At 48.4% G+C, this 13,738-nt stretch overlaps 1 long non-coding RNA gene across 1 annotated transcript; it reads left to right on the forward strand.

Moving 5' to 3' along the window:
- Window positions 1–251: 251 nt before the first annotated feature.
- On the forward strand, window positions 252–7,976 carry LOC142008820 (uncharacterized). Its single transcript, XR_012644245.1, has 3 exons — window positions 252–348; window positions 7,000–7,192; window positions 7,833–7,976. It is a non-coding gene; the product is annotated as an uncharacterized LOC142008820 (long non-coding RNA).
- The last annotated feature ends 5,762 nt before the right edge of the window (window positions 7,977–13,738 follow it).

The raw sequence follows: 13,738 nt of genomic DNA on the forward strand, positions 1-13,738 counted from the left end.
TATATAGGGAGCTCCTGAGTGTTGGAGGTTCCTGAAAGACTGGTTTATGAGATGTCGTTCTCTTAGATACCAGTGCTATATAGTATTTTATGTTCTTAGTGAAAGAACAAGATGGATTGTCTGCCATCCATTGTTTACCCTTGACATAAATATCTGATAAAGATGACTCTTCTGCATCTTGTATTTACATAGACTAGGTTAAACATAAGCCTTGAGCCAAATTCTGCCTTTCTGAAAAGCTAGACAAGTAACTTAAGTCTCTGTGGATCTCATCTTTCATTTTAATCTGTGATTCTTAATTTTGTATCGGTGCCTAAACATTACTGGGGTTTGGGTGCTTTCTGAAAGGTAAGTGCTAATTCTGCCATAGCTAAAGGTAAAAGCCAGTTTGTGTTGCAAGCGTGCTTTACAACTCTCCTTAACTTTAGTGGACCAAATAGATATGCCTGAAATTACCATGCTGCTTTGTATGTCAGGCTAGAATTTGCCTGTGAAAGTTAGGGGAAAGAACATGGGATATTTTGTGGTGGGAGGGAAGGATTTTCCTTGTCATTCACATTTCCAATGTTTGGCTCATCCCTCCAAAACAGTCCCTTGATTATTACATATGACTTTCTTAGTTTTTGAGGAGGTAGAAAATAGAACTGTGGAGATATTTATATTATTTTATCTTTTTATTTTAACACTTTTCCTGATCTTTAACATATCATGTGTAGTGCATATACATGTAGTTTTTGATATGTACAGAAATGGTTTACTGCCCCTACTGGCTGCTTCCCTGTGAACTCTCCTTGTGTTTTTTAACATCCTATAGGAGGAATTCAAGAAGGTTCTTACTGTTGGAGCTATGTTACTACTTAAATCTGTATTGGCTTGATGGGAGAATGATGCCAGGGAGAGCAGCTATTTCCCTTGCCACCTCCCTATCTCTGCCTACCTTGTCAAAAACCTTAGCACCCTGGAACACCTGCAGAATGACTTACTTGAACCCCATTCTTTCTGGGAGTACCCTGACCATTACCCATTGCTCTGGAATTCTGCAGTAAATTGCATGCTCCGTATCTCTTAGCTGTATCATTCTCCATTTGGCAGTGCGCTCCTACAACTGCAGTTCATATTAATACTATCTTATATCTAGTGACACATCACTTACTATTACAATAAAAATACATGCAGAGAGAATATAAACAGCTTTGTAGGTATAGAACGCTGCAACTATAACTATCCAAGAAACATCGGTTTCTACAGGCAAATAGAGGATTTTGCTGTGAACACAGGGGGAACGGGAGCATATCAGTTTTCTCCAGAGGGTTTTATGCCAACATTTTAAGACTGAACTGTGGATTTTTTAAAGTAGTTTTGACCTTTAGTGAGCAAAAGGTCAGCTTAACCTCCCACAAAGCTTGTTTTTTTTGAAGTGAAGAAATTGTTTCTTTTGGAATAGAGGAAAAGCAATGATATTTTAGGTACATTTGAGAGATTTTATTATTTATTTTATGAATTGAGCAGTATTAGGATAAGGTTTACTCTAGTGACTGGGAAAATACTTTGCCTGAGCTCTGGCATTTACTTTTACTCTGGAGGGCCGTGTCTACACAAGCCCCAAACTTCGAAATGGCCACGCAAATGGACATTTTGAAGTTTACTAATGAAGCACTGAAATGCATATTCGGCGCTTCATTAGCATGCAGGTGGCCGCGGCACTTCGAAATGTACACGCCTCACCGCCGCGCGGCTCATCCCAATGGGGCTCCTTTTCTAAAGGACCCCGCCTACTTCGAAGTCCCCTTATTCCCATGAGCTGATGGGAATAAGGGGACTTCGAAGTAGGCGGGGTCCTTTCGAAAAGGAGCCCCTTTGGGACGAGCCACACAGCGGCGAGGTGCGTCAATTTCGAAGTGCCGCGGCTGCCCGCGTGCTAATGAAGCGCTGAATATGCATTTCAGCGCTTCATTAGTAAACTTCGAAATGGCCATTTGTGTGGCCATTTCGAAGTTTGGGGCTAGTGCAGACGTAGCCGAGTTGTCAGTGGAATGGTTGAGATGCTGGTTCATTACCAAAGAAGGGTGACTGTGTCCTTGAGTTAAAAGAAGGGTTTGGTAAGCGATGAGCCATGGCAGTGTGAAACAAACAGTTGTCCTGGAACTGTTCCTTCCCTAAATGTAATTCCATCCTTCCAAATAGCCTTGAGGCACAATTCTCAGGGAAGATAGCAAATAGTACGTTTAGCAGTGGTTGGTGTAACTCTATGGCTGTCCACTTCCAATGTATATTCAGGTCTGCTGACTGCAATTCTAGGCCCCAGGGTAGAGCAGTCAATGAGCCTTTGTCCATGCACAAGCCATGACTGCACAGATGTGGTCCACCTGTTATTTGGGCTGTGCTGAGCCCTCACTAACTGATGACTGTGCCCAGCAAGTTGCCAGGGAGACTGCTGGGCACACTTTTCTGACATAGCAGAACTTCCACATGCCCACCCACCTGGGTGGGATCTGGGAGGGCGGTCGGATGCATAAGAGGATGCGGGGTGTAGTTCTGGGGTGGGGCATGGAGTGCAGGAGGCAGCCTGGGCCAGCACTTACCTCAGGTGGCTTCTGAAAGCAAATGGCACATGCCTCTGACAATGGCTACTGGGCGGGGCCAGGAGGATACTGTGTCCTGCTGCTGGCAAGCGCTAACCCCCACCCCCACAGCTCCCATTGGTGCTGCAGAGTTGGCACATGGAGCGAGGGGAGCATGCAGAGACTCCATGCTTCATCCAGGGGTAGCAGGGATATGCCAGCTGCTTTCAGAAGGGACATGAAGTGAGGGTGGAAGGCAACATGTCATAGCCACACCATCCCGCTGGAGGTGGTGGCTGTGGGTTCCCAGGCCCTTTCAAGTTTTCCAGACCCGTGGGCAATTCCCCCCTTTGACCCACCCCCATCAGTGGGTCTGTGTATCTGGCCCATATCCACACTCCTTAATCACTTTCCTTTTTCATTCATGACTACACTATCAGGTCACGTAGGTCCCAACTTAGGAAATCAATCCCTATTCAGTAATACGCTTAAGAATATGCATAACTTTAAGCACAACTTTAGTCCCATTGAGCTTGATATGATTTAATCATGTACTTAAGTTAATTCCCAAAGGGGCTTCTTGGTTGTTCCATGCTACATGCATGGAAAATCCTACCATGGGCCAGTGATGGGGTTTACAAACCCCCCATGTTTGGGCTTACTTGACAAACAAGGCTGTTTACAAGTTGTTGAGTTTATCACCAAACCATTTGGCTTCCAAGGGCGCCAGTAATGGCGCTCATTAGCACAATTAAAACTATAAACAGTCACACTTCATTTTTCTAACTCCAGCTGCGTCTACACGTGCACGCTACTTCGAAGTAGCGGCAGTAACTTCGAAATAGCGCCCGTCACGTCTACACGTGTTGGGCGCTATTTCGAAGTTGAAATCGACGTTAGGCGGCGAGACGTCGAAGTCGCTAACCCTATGAGGGGATGGGAATAGCGCCCTACTTCGACGTTCAACATCGAAGTAGGGTCGTGTAGACGATCCGCGTCCCGCAACATCGAAATAGCGGGGTCCTCCATGGCGGCCATCAGCTGGGGGGTTGAGAGATACTCTCTCTCCAGCCCTTGCGGGGCTCTGTGGTCACCGTGGGCAGCAGCCCTTAGCCCAGGGCTTCTGGCTGCTGCTGCTGCAGCTGGGGGTCCGTGCTGCATATACAGGGTCTGCAACTAGTTGTTGGCTCTGTGTATCTTGCACTGTTTAATGAAAGTGTGTCTGGGAGGGGCCCTTTAAGGGAGCGACTTGCTGTTGAGTCCGCCCCGTGACCCTGTCTGCAGCTGTGCCTGGCTCCCTTATTTCGATGTGTGCTACTTTGGCGTGTAGACGTTCCCTCGCTGTGCCTATTTCGATGTTGGGCTGAGCAACGTCGAAGTTGAACATCGACGTTGCCAGCCCTGGAGGACGTGTAGACGTTATTCATCGAAATAGCCTATTTCGATGTTGCAACATCGAAATAAGCTATTTCGAAGTTGGGTGCACGTGTAGACGTAGCCTCCATGAACAAGAATGATACATACACAAAAATACACTATAGTGATCTAGCCAATTATAACTTGAAAACTGATGTGTTACATGACCTGTTTTGCACAAAGAATCTTTGAGCTATGCATATTCACGTATGCAAGCCAATTTTCATCAAGCATGAGGGACAGGGACTGTCACCATGGGATGTGAAATAAAGAGTAAATCACTCCCAAAACTGAGATGCAAGTAGGAAGTGGCCTGGTGAAGGTGAGTGAGTGATCCAGCTGAACATAGGTTGCTGAACATCACTCCACTTCGATGGCTCTAAGCTGGGACCCAATGAAAATGTAGGATCTAGGTCCTTTAACACCAAACCTATTACCCCTGGAGCTGAGGAGAGAAGAACTGAAGTTATCATCAGTAAATTCAGCCAGGCTAAGACCTAATCCAGAAGCCCTATACACCTTGAGCTGACAGAAAAGCAGGAGTTGGAGGCCCACATCAGAAGTCATGCTAATTGAATGAACTATCTCACTGACAGCCCTTTGACAAAATCAGCAGCTGAGGAGGTTGTATATTCTTTGAATCTCCTAATTTACTCCAGCTTAAATTTCAGACAGAAGCAATCAGACTTGACGACACCTTTTCAAACCTGACTGAATACTTACCCTAACAAAGATAACAGAGAATGTTTTGGACAACTTGAACTTCATCAAGTAAAAATGTTGTCACCTTAAATGTGGCTCTACTGTGAGAAGTGTATATGTTTAAATGACACTGCCTATTGAACAGACCTGCCACCCATTTATATTCAAGTCATGGGGGAATAAAAAAGAGCAACTTGCTCTTTTGTTCCTCTCACAGTTGCAACACACCTAAGACTAAGTTGGACTGCCTTCTTTGTGTTTCATCAACTGAAATGTTGAACATGTTTCAGTTACATCCATACAAACCCTTCCCATTCTGAGGTCTGGTAGGAGTGTCACCAAGTACATTAGATGCAAGCAATTAGGTTGCGTTAATGTTGGCCTATAAAATATTTATTTCATGGTGTTGTTGAACAAGAAAAAATAAATCTACCATGAATCTGAATGTCTAGAGTGAAGTTTCAGGTCTGGTAGTTGGGAAGGGGAAACCATTGTCTAATATACCATATTTTTAATGGAAACAATGGAGAGGCAATAGCATGCAACCTAACAATCCTCCTTTTTTTTCAAAGTTAGAATTGCACACTGGGAATAAAATGGACCAGCATCTGATGAAGTGAGTCTGTGCTCACAAAAGCTCATGCTCTAAACTTTTCTCTTAGTCTATAAGGTGCCACAGGACCCTTCATTGCTGTTGGGAATAAAATAGTGATTGTGTGTAGCAGAGTAGACCTTTACCATCTTCTAGGAGCATCACCATGAGGGTTTATGGAGAATGATTTATGTTAACCTATAATGAAACAAAAATGAAATGTGAGTTGTACTCAACAGCCAGAACAAAGAGAATGAAGGAGCTTTTTGATCTATTGTTTAAAAACAAGTGACTGTAGGACACTAGTGCCAACTGCTGTCTTAGTGGGACAATGATAGTGATGTTCAAAGTAAAAATACAAAATTGAATATTCTTCTACTGAATGAGATCAGAGAGTTTTGCCACTCTTCAGAATGGTCCAATGCAAAAAAAAAAAAAAAAAAAGCAGATCTCTACAAGGCTGATTCTCTCTACCTCTTACTTTTTAGGCTCAGAATGGAACTGTTCAGGGATACTTTTTTTGCCCTTGTGTTTGCATGGTGGGTGACATTTATTAGGTTTGCTTGCATGCATTATGCTCACTTAATAGTGGAATATCACTGAATTTAGGTTCAGTTCTTTTCTAGAGATAGCTTCCATTCTCTAATAAAAGGGAAAAGGCCAGGCTTGGTAACTAACATTTGGGATACTACAAGACAGCATGGAAGACACTTGGCTTGCAGACTAGGAAGTCTGCAGCCTTTGAAATGAAAACTCTAGCTAGAAGCAGTCACAACAGAAGGGTTTGTTGGAGCATAAGCTTTCGTGGGCAAAGACCCGCTTTGTCAGATGCATTTATTAGGTTTGCTTGTGTGCATTATGCTCACATATTAGTGATTCAGATCATTGAATTTAGGTTTAGTTCATTTCTAAAGCTAGCTTCCATTCTCTAATAGAAGGGTCTTGCCCATGAAAGCTTATGCTCCAAAATATCTGTTAGTCTATAAGGTGCCACAGGGCTTCTTGCTGTTTTTGAAGATACAGACTAATGCAGCTACCTCTCTGATACTTAACAGCAGGATTAGAGTTCTTAGACTTTTTTGTTCAGGTGATTTTTATTGTACTCTGATTATAAAAAAATTGTGGGATAGTGGGGACCACTTCCTTTTCTGTTCTCTACTCAACTTTTAAAGTCTTGTGTTCTGATGATAGTTCCCAGTCATTTACAAGACTGGAGTCACATGAGGCATGAAGCCACCAAATGACAGCTCCTCCGTCAATGTTGTAGGAGACAAAAGATGAAATTATTATTTTATCTTGGATCAGGAGAGGAATATCTCAACATAGGCATTGTTTAGTGCTTCAAAGCCACCAATGCTTCATGGTGAAATTAAAAGTAGATACTTCAAAGAGTATACAGGAGACCTATTTGGGTTCTGGTGCTTTTTAAGCATCCCAGCAGTTCTCAGGCATCTTAGGTAGTTACTTATTTGAGTACTTTAAGCCCATGAAATGTTGCACTAAGCTAAATCATAGTTACAGATAACTCCAGTCTCCAGTCCATAATGGGTTTGATTCTTTAACTCAAGTATGGAAATGCTAAGAGAAACAGGAAAAGTTAAAGTATGTAAGAAGGAGTTATGACTAGATTGTAACTTCTATCGGGGCAGGACCTCCCTGGATGTGTGCATGGGAATTTAACAGAACTGGGCTTTGATTCTGATCACCATTTTTATTACTTTTTTTCAGACTTGGCTCCATTTAATCAAATGGTAAAAAGGATTCTTTTGGCATCATCTTTTGTAACATTGCCACTTGCCCACATTGCTCAGAAGAAAAATATTTGGCTTGAGATTTATATTTTGTATTGAAGGGTTTGTTGTTTGTTTTTTTCTGGATTGGACAGCATTGGATGTGACACACAATCAAGGCCCCCGCTGAGGTAAACTGTTAATCAGTTGTTTAACTTTAAGCACATGTTTAAATTTTATTGACTTCAAGTTTTACTATGGAGGCACACAGTGCACAGGCAACAACTCAACACAGATACAAGAAAGACAAAGTGAAACAGAAATTAAAAGTGAAATGCAAGGAGGATAGTAAATCCACATGTCATGTGACTGGATTCTTATATTCGTTATGGAAGCCATTTTATGTTCCCAGTGTGCCAGGGTGGAGGTGGGGTGTGTGTGAGGGGGCTCTAATGAAAGCTGAGGATGCCCTGAATCTGTGTATGCTACTTACATGTCTGTATTATGCTGGTAGATAGAGTTATAGATTTTAGCTATGTAACTGTATTAAAAATGTTCAGAGCAAAGTGTGCCCAATGGGAGGCGCAGTTGGTGGCCTATCCAGCCAGGGTACTTGACTGAGACAAAGGAACATACATATCTCAGGAATTGGAAACTGTCTCCTGGGATTCAGTCAATGGCAGTTTGCCACAACAGTGTACCTGGGTCGGGTGGGGCAGATTCTCAAGTGCCTGATGGGAGAGAAAGGGCTTTGTCCCTAGACAAGAGAGAGCCATGAGGTGGACCTATCAGCATCCATCTTGAACTTTTGTTCCTGTTCCTGTTTCCAAGGTTCCATGTTCCAGCATGTTGACCCCAGCTGGCCGGATATACAATTCTCCAGTAACTAAAGCTATATGACCTGGAATTAAATGCCATAGGGGATGGACTTTCAGAGACTTTCAAGAATCAGCATGTAACATCGCTGGCCTGCATCAATAGCTGTAATTGATGTATGTAAAGTGTTGCTTTAACAATTTTTCTTTCTAACCCTGTTCTTTCTTTTTTGTTAACAAGCCTTTAGATGGTTAGATCAGAAGGATTTGGGCACAAGCTTGTTGTTTTGTGGTAAGCTCCAAGTGTATATTGACCGGGGATTGTGGTTGGACCCTTTGGGGTCTGGAAGAATCTGTGTGGTGTTGGTAAAACAGGTTAAGAACCTCTCACCTTTGTTTGGAATTGTTGGTCTAGGCTGGTAGAGCAGCTGGGAAGTCAGTGGTTCACTTGTGTGGCTTCTGGCTGGCCAGTGGGGCTGGCAGAGGTACTTTCATGGCTGATTTAATTTGCCTTAGTGAGAAGGGAATCCCAGCCTGGGGCTGTAAGTGGCCCTCATTTTAAGCAAAGATCCCCTGGATTGATTTCTCTAGCTGTGACCAGAAACACCATCATATTATACTACGTAATGTTAAGTAAAAAGAAATCTTGAAGCCTCTACTCTACAAGATCAGACCCTGGGGTCCATTAAAAAGAGGCCACAGTCAAACTAAAATATAGGATAGAGCCCTAATACTGACTTCCGTGCGGCGTACACAGAGGGAAACTGCACATTAGAGGCCATTCCTAGCCTGACTTTTATAGATTCTTTTTGCCTTTATGCATGAATTGCACCTCTTTATTCTGGAAAACTTACACTAAAGTAGAATTGCAGGGGGATGCGGAGGGGGCACAACAACAGTGACTTGCTTGAAGATATGAATAACTGCAACAGAAAATGTAACCAGTGCAGAAAGCCTACCAAGTGCAACCCCTTCACTGTCTTTTTACTGAGCTGCTTTGGGTAATTTGTATTTTGGCAATCACTTATATTAACTTTTCAGCAGGGTATATTTTGATATTATTCACTGAAACTCTGTCTGTGCTGCGCTGTCGGTGAACATCTCGCTTTCTCCCACTCGGTTTTTACCTTCTTTTTTAACTGTGAAGCTTCCTGACTCTATTTTCAGAATCCTTAATCTGTTCTGCTTCTAATTAACACCCCAGAAACACACCCACATCAGGAGATGTGTGTGAAACTTAGCCGTTCAATTCCACAGGGACTCATATCTACTACATATTTTAGACTCTGTCTGTCTGTTGGTGGTCCTCTGTTCAAGGACTCCACTTAAACTGCAAGAGCTACAGTCATGAAATTTGGTACACAGCTTCCTCTCACCCTAACTTTAACCACGGTCAGGGCTTGGTTGTACCTGGAAAGTGGGAAGTGCCTGACATCCCTGGATTTCCCAGAACATGGAAGGGAGGGACAATGGCAGGAGGGACAACATACATCAGATTCACCACTGGGGGCAGCGAGTGCAGGGAACACCAATACTGCACAGTGATTACTGGGGGCAAATGCAGCAGGGAAACAGTGGTCACATGGGGACAGCACTCTCGACCCTGCCTACTTTCAGATGGGTAGGTCCCTCACCCTGCATCCCCCAGGTGGAGTTCTGCTGCACCCCGACCCCCACAATTTCCCCCACCACGGTTAGCCCCACTGCCATCCTAGGACCAGGAAACCCAACCCTGTTCCCTCCTCCCACACCCTCCAAGATCATGCTGGGGATGGAGAAAGTGACCAAACCCAGCCCCACCACTGCCACTCCCCCTGGGGCTGTGGGAAAGAGCTGCAGCTGCAACACTGGGCCCAGCTTCCCCCTCGCCACTCTGGCTGGGGGCAGGCACAAGACCTGTGACTGTGGCCCTGGCCTCCTCTTGCCCCTTCGGATTTGGATCTGGGGCCCAGGCCCAGCTCACCCTAGGGCCAGGCCCAGCCCCCTCCCCTAGCTTTCCCCGGAGCTCAGGCTGGGGCTGTGTCCATCACTGTGGCATGGCCCCAGCATTCATGCCTCCACTGCCACCAGCCCTCAGGAACTCTGGCCAGGAACAGGCAAGGGGATGTGGGAGCTGTGGCCCAAACCAGTTCCCCCACAAAGGACAGGTAGGGGGGACAGAAGTCATGGCCCAAACTGGGCCCCCAATTTGCAGACAGGTGAAGGGGGCCAGGAGCTGCAGCTTGACCCTGCCCCCCCTAACCTGGGGACAGTGGCTGTGAGCTGAGCCCCAACCAGCCCCTGCAGCTCCAGGACAGGCACAGCAGTTAGGATTCATGACTCAAACTGCACCCCAATGCTCCACAGCTTGACCAGTCCCCATCCTCCTTGGGGACAGATGGGGTGGGGCTCAGAGCAGGAAAAAAAACCCCAAAACTTTAGTTAAGGACCCAAGCAAAGACAGGTGTATCCGCTAGAGAGAGAGTGTGCGTGTGTGTGTGTGTGTGTGTGTGTAATGTTTTTGTTTCATGAAATCACACACCTTCTCACATTTCACATTTAATGTTGGTTATCTTTCATATAGGCTACATCTACACTAGGACACTATGTCAAAGTGGCCTATTTTGAAGTCACATCATTAAAATGGGCTACTTTGATGCGTATTGTCCACACATCCTCCGGGCTGGTGCCATTGATGTTCAACATCGAAGTAGCGACAGGGAAGGTTGAAAGGAGCCGCCCCAGAAGGAAACGCAGGGGGGGGTGCCTGGGACAGTTGGGGGGAGGGGCTGGGGGGGTGCCTGGGGAGGTGCCCAGGAGGAGGACCCGGGGGGAGGGGCCTGGGGCACCCTGCATACCTTCATAGGCGCTTGTGTCCCCTCTCCACTTGTGGTCCATCCACGCATGTTGGTCCAGAGGGTTGTCCGAGTCGGGGACCCAGATGCAGCCATCACCGGATTTGTTATCATGGGGTTCCTGAATTGCTTTGGGGCCCTAGATGGGACCCACATCCCCATCCATGCCCTGGACCACAGTGGGGAAAGATACATCAACCAGAAAGGCTACCACTCTGTGGTCTTGCAGGCCATGGTGGACAGCCGGGGCCGCTTCCAGGATGTCTACAAGGGCTGGCCTGGCTGTACACATGACAGACATGTTTTTAGGAACTCGTGCCTGTGCTGCCAGCTGGAAGTGGGGCCCTACATCCACCAGAGGGAGATCTCTCTGTGGGACACCACTGTGCCCCTCTGCCTCGTGGTGTACGAAGCCTACCCCCTCAGCCCTGGCTCACATGCCCATACACCGACCTCCTCACAGCCAAACAGGAGCGCTACAAAGCCCCACTGAACCACGCCCACCAGGTGGCGGAGAGGACCTTCAGCCATCTGAACGGCTGGTGGCGATGCCTCTTTGCCCACCTGGACTTTGGCCTCCAGAACATCTCCCAGGCTGTGGGTGCATGCTGCATGCTCCTCAACATTGTTGAGAGCAAGGGGGAGGCCTTCGTCCAGGGAGGACAGTTGACACCAGCACGGGCTTCCCCCAGCTGGCCACCGCACCCGGTCGCAAGGCCTACTGCGAGGGGATACGGGTCCATGAGGCCCTATGGGCCCATTTTGGCTGAAGGACCCCATAGCACCTCCCTGACCTTCTCTGGAGGGCCTCCTGCACACCACCCCCACAGCTCGCACACTGCCCCCACCACATGCACACCATACCCCCGACAAGAACACATCTCAGGTTCTTTGGAAAATAAAACTGTGGATTATTGAATACTGGTAAACTGTCTTATGTGCACAAAAAAAAAAAACTGGAACCAATATACAAAGGGGGACAACTATATATAAGGGGGACAACTATATACAAATGGGGGGCCAGCAGATGGCTCGGCCATTGGCCCACCAATCTAGGGTGGGGGAACAGGGGCGCAACCCCCAGCGGGTATGGTTCACAGCCTGCCCCCTGGTCCGCAGACCCCAGCATGGCTGGCTGGGGCCGGGAGAACCAGTAGGTACGGCTGAGATGCCTCCACTGGCCAGTCTTCAGCACTAGTGCGCTACAGTCCTGGGGGGGCTGGCAGGAGAGGTGGCAAGTGGCATGGCAGGCGGTGCGGCAGGCGGGGCAGGCAAGGCAGGTAGGGTGGCTGGGGAGCATTGGGTGGAGTGGTGGGGAGGGCGGCAGGGGGAGCAGCAGGAGGCGGAAGCCAGGTGACAGCCTCCTGGAGTGATCCGGCTATGTTCCGGAACACGCCCATGAATTCCTGCCACACCACCCGGCACCAGGTGGACTCCTCCCAGTCAAAGCAGAACCGCTCCTCGGCCACCTCCGACTGCTGCCAGCTAGCCGTTAGGAGCTGGGCATCTATGGGGGCCAACCCCTGGATCTGGAAGTGGCGTGCCTGTCCTGCTCGCCTCAGTGGTGTCCCCGGGCGCTGGCAGTGCCTGACCTCTGACGGGCTCTCGGGGACCACAGAGAGTGCCTGGCTGCTTGGGGCCTCGGATGGTGCAGCTGTAGAGAGGGAGAGAGGGAGGGGAAGGCTGTTAGTACTGTGCCCTGGCCCATGCCCCTGCCCCCCATCCCCCCTTGGGTGCTGGGTCTCTGTCCCCCATCGATGGATGTGGTGTCCCTGTTGAGTGTCCCTATTGCATGGTCCCGCTGCCCCCGGGCTTAGGGCACTCTGCTGTCCATGGGTGTGGGTGCTGATGGGCACTGATGGGCACTGATGATCATGCCACCGTCCTGGGACTGTGCTGTGGCTGAGCACTTGTGGGTCGGGGTCCACTGGGGGGTGTGTGGGGCTCCCAGTCATGTCTGGTGCTCCTTCCCCATGGCTTCGGGGGGTGTGTGCCCTGTGGGGTATGTACCTGACTGTCCACTGCCATGGTCAGGGGAACCCCAGTGAGTGGATGCCCAGATGGTGCTCAGGGAGGTCAATGAAGAACCTCACCTCCTCACTGCTGGACCTCTCCTCTGCCACCCCGAGGGGTGGCTCCTTGGATGGGCTCTGGTGTGCGGGGCTGGCATCCAGGCCAGACTCCGGCTCCGAGGCCTGTTGGGACTCCTTGGCTGTGGCATCCAATGTGGCCTGGGGCGAGGAGGTATCCCAGGGGCCCAGGATGGCCTTGAGCTCCCTGTAATGGGGGCAAGTGGTGAGGGTGGCCCCAGAATGGCTGGCCAACTCCCAGGCCCAGGCATAACCCTGCCGCAACTCCTTCACCTTGCTACAGACGTGATCTGGAGTGCAGGCAGGGTGACCGAGGGTGGCCAGGCTCTCGGACAGTCCGGCAAATGCTTCCGTGTTCTGCCGCTTGCTCCCCATCATGTGGAGCACCTCCTCCTCACCCCAGAGCCCCAGCAGGTCTCGGAGCTTGGCCTCCAACCAGGAGGGGTCCCACCACTTTTTGGCCCCCTCTATTTGGCTGCTGGGGGTCACTGGGTCCCCTTTGCGGGGAGCCCTGAGGGTGCTGGGTTGATGCCATGGCACTGGGTGATCAGGTCAGGGTCTGCAGAGAGTGTGCAGGGCTAACACGTGCGTGTGCTCCTGCCTGCATGCTCTCAGCTTTCTGCCACAGGAAATCTGGGTCCACGGTGCTTTAAGGGCTGCTGCACGTGGTGATCATAGAGCCCCGCAGGGCTGGACAGCACTTCTCAACCCCTCAGCTGATTGCTGCCATGGAGGACCCCACTATTTCAAAGTAGCGGGACGCGGATCATCTACACACACCTTACTTCAATATTGAATGTCGAAGTAAGGCACTATTCCCATCTTCAGATAGGAATAGCGATTTTGATGTCTCACCACCTAATGTCGATTTCAATGTCAAAATAGTGCACAGCATGTGTAGACGCGACGCACGCTATTTAGACATTGTGCCGGCTACTTTGAAGTAGCTGACTAGTGTAGCCACACCCATAGTGTGTTAGTGGTGATTGAGCAGTAGA

Source organism: Carettochelys insculpta, chromosome 2 (assembly GCF_033958435.1).
Source record: "Carettochelys insculpta isolate YL-2023 chromosome 2, ASM3395843v1, whole genome shotgun sequence".
NCBI classification, from domain to species: domain Eukaryota; kingdom Metazoa; phylum Chordata; order Testudines; family Carettochelyidae; genus Carettochelys; species Carettochelys insculpta.